At 40.9% G+C, this 3,553-nt stretch overlaps 1 pseudogene; it reads right to left on the reverse strand.

Annotated features, from left to right (window-relative positions):
* Positions 1 to 2,650: 2,650 nt before the first annotated feature.
* On the reverse strand, positions 2,651 to 2,769 carry LOC134948525 (5S ribosomal RNA; annotated as a pseudogene).
* Between the last annotated feature and the right edge of the window lie 784 nt (positions 2,770 to 3,553).

The raw sequence follows: 3,553 nt of genomic DNA on the forward strand, positions 1-3,553 counted from the left end.
TGCGCTAACCAGTCTGCACATAACTGTCACAAAATTGATCAGTTATTTAAGTTAATAAGCTACAAAGTCCAGGGTACTAAACATGATATATTCAATGCGGTGTCATAAGCAAGTTATTAGAACACTTTACTACTAAAGTTATAAGAAATATGCATTCAATATTTGAGGCATCATAGAGAAAATAAAGATTTCTATTGGGTTTCACTAAATAGTCAATTGGATTACTTGACTATTGTTTTTAAAAGACCTAGGGGTATATGCAATTGCGGTCGAATTGACGCGAAAGTCGAAAAACGGGACATATTCGACAAAAAAACCATGTCGAATTGGATTCGTCAATGCAATACAGTACTTTTCGCCAAAATATCTTCTGTTTCAGATTCGACTTTTTGCAAATCGACTTTTTCAAAATTCAACATGTCTGCAATGGTCAAAATGCGGCTTTTCGACAAAAGTATATTCAATTGAAAAATGACGAATCGACAACAGTGCTTTTCGACCACAAATTCGTCATTTTCAGTCCGCCTCAGTTTGCTGGCGGGATCTATTAAAAAAAAATTAATAAATGATTTTTTTTTTTGCTTTTTGGATTGCTAATAGCATATCTATTTATATTTGAAGGGATTATCTACTTGGTTTGTCTTTTTTTGACTCACAAGTATTATTTAATTGATTTTTTAAAAGAATATTTTTTTCTTCACTCTGCTGAGGGAAATGTACCCATGATTCCACAGTTTTACCCAGGATACACTGCTGCAAAGCCCCTCCTATCTCCTCACTCCCGGTTTTTTGAGACTAGGGAGAAGGAGCCATTTACAGTCGGCTCTCTTGTGGAATCGTTTTTTTAGGACAATTCCTGCGTTTTAAAACACATTCCTATTTTTGTACTGACTACAATAATGGAGCCTTTTTCTGACCAGATTGTGATGTTCATGCTGGTTGCAAGCATGGAGGAAGAAAGGGCTGCTGAACATCAGGATCAAAGTCAGCAAATGTCTGCATTGGGTGAGCCAGTATTGCGGGTTTCATTTCCACGTCCACGCCAGTATCGCACTAGGCGTGAACTGGAGGATCTCAGCGAGTTCGAGGTGATTCAAAATGATCGCTTATCGACTCGCGACATATATTCGCTGTACGCTCTGTTGGAGGCCGACCTGGAACCTCGGGCACGGACCAATCGTGCAGTCAGCGGTTTCCAGAAACTGCTGGGTACGTTACATTTTTTGGCGTCAGGCACATTCCAGCCTACACTGTCTCAAACATGCGGTTTTTCACAGTCGACACTGTCGCGCTGTATAACCCAGGTCATTAGGGCTTTCCGCAAATTGACGATCCAGTACATCACATTTCCAGAGACGGACAGCTAATGTCGTGAGATCCAATTAGGCTTTTTCACCAAATACAAATTTCCCAATGTGCTGGGCGCGATTGACTGTACCCACGTGCAGTTCAGACCGCCACGGAATTCGGAAGAATGTTTTCGGAACCGAAAACATTTTCATTCCTTGAATGTACAGGCGGTCTGTGATGTCAACAGGACGTTTTTGAATATTTTTGTGGGATTTCCTGGATCGTCTCACGACTCCTTCATCCTAAGCCAGTCATCGCTGTTTGACAAGTTCGAAACAGGAAACATGCCTGGTGGCTGGCTGTTAGGTATGTATTTTAATTGTTTTTATTTTTTTATTATTTTATTATTATTATTTTTTTTTCAGATTACCTACCATTTTTTTTCTTTTCTATAGGCGATGCGGGTTATCCAAACAAATCGTGGCTTTTGACCCCATTGTCTAATCCTGTTGGTAGAGCAGAAAAACGTTACCAAGAGACACACAAAGCATCGAGGCAAATAATTGAACGTGCCTTCGGTGTACTTAAAAGCCGGTTTCGATGTTTAGACACTTCCGGCGGTGCTCTTTTGTACTCACCGGCGAAGGTTTGCGGCATGGTAAATGCATGTTGTATTTTACACAACATATGTGTCGCAAACCGTTTGCCGGTGACTCTTCGTCGCAGTGCTTTCCGACGCGGGAACCGTTCTTCTGCTCTACCAGTGGGTATGGACGAAGGAGATGATTCCCGACGGACAGTGATCCAAAACTTTTTTTCTGTTGCCTGTGAGTATACTTATAACATTTGTATTATCGTGTAAACTGAGATTGTTATATTCTAAAAAAAATCTTTATTTATGTATTTCAGAGTTTTACGTCCTGTTGATGTACCTTCCCAGGCCTGTTTTTAAAGTTTAGTCCTGTTGACGACTCGTTACCGAAAATGTGGTCTTAGGAAAAGAACAAAAGACAAAGAGCTGCTATATGTCTTTTCCAGGGCACACTTAAAAAGATATGTGATGAATTATAAAAATGTGGGTAAATTAATACGTAACTTTTATTAAGATATACTTACTAAGAGGGAGGAAGCGGATAAACAAATTTGAGGCGAAAAAATATTTGTTTGGAAGGGCGAAAATATGTTTACTCCCTATATGTATCAAAAAAGAATTTTTTACTTTGTTTCTGAATTGAACAGATATTAATGGGAGTAGATAGGCTCCATGGGGTTAAGTTATCCCATACCTGAGTATCCAAGTCAAACAAAAAACCCGAAAGTGCACACAGAGCTGGAACGGCTCATTGATATGAGAATAAAATACCTACGGTACCTAGTATTCCCTGGTGGTCTCCCAACCGGGTACTGACCAGGCCCTGCAGTGTATGGCTTCCAAGATCAGACGAGGTTGGGCATACTCAGTGCGGTTTGACCGTAGGTGAGTGAGTCTCAAATTGTGTGCAATCAATTCCAGTGTGTGGTTATTTCGGGCAAATATGATAACTGAGATGCTCTGATGATAATTGCTCCCCTAAAAATATAGGGGGAGATGAGGATGATAATGTGCAGTGGAGAGATGAACCTTATTCAATTGGGTATTGTTTAAACCCTTTTAGGGATCTATCATTAATGATCCCTAGGGGATGGTGTCTCCACTGAGTATTCCTGAAAAATCACATCAACGCTATATATTCAAATAGCATGAAAAAAATATATATATCACTTTTCTCAAAAAATAATAACATATGATATTGGTTGTGCTTGGTATCAGAATAGCAATGACACTTATTGGATAAATCAAATAACCCCTTGTAATGAGCACAAATGGTATTTACAGCTGCATGCTGATAGTCCGTCTGTATATGGAAAAAATGTTATCCCCACTGTGTCCTTGAGTTTGCTAAGGCACAGTGGAGGAACACTGTGCTCATGTAGGAACCCCCCTGGTGGAAAATGAGAAAACTAATTGCGGTGTGATGTTAGCTGGGTACCTCGCTGGGTTGTAAATTTCAAACCTTTTGTCCAGATGTCTGTATACATTGGTGGGCAGTGCGAGATCCGAGGCGTCCAGTGGGTATGAGCAGCAATTTCCAGCCTGGGAGGATCCGGGTTGTGGAGCCGATGTTCACGGTCCGCGCAACCGGAAGTTCGGGCGCCGGGACCGGAAGTGAACGTACGTTTCGCTCTGGGAGCTTGATCACCTGATCCTGGGCGATCAGGTGAT

Source organism: Pseudophryne corroboree, chromosome 1 (assembly GCF_028390025.1).
Source record: "Pseudophryne corroboree isolate aPseCor3 chromosome 1, aPseCor3.hap2, whole genome shotgun sequence".
Classification (NCBI taxonomy): Eukaryota; Metazoa; Chordata; class Amphibia; order Anura; family Myobatrachidae; genus Pseudophryne; species Pseudophryne corroboree.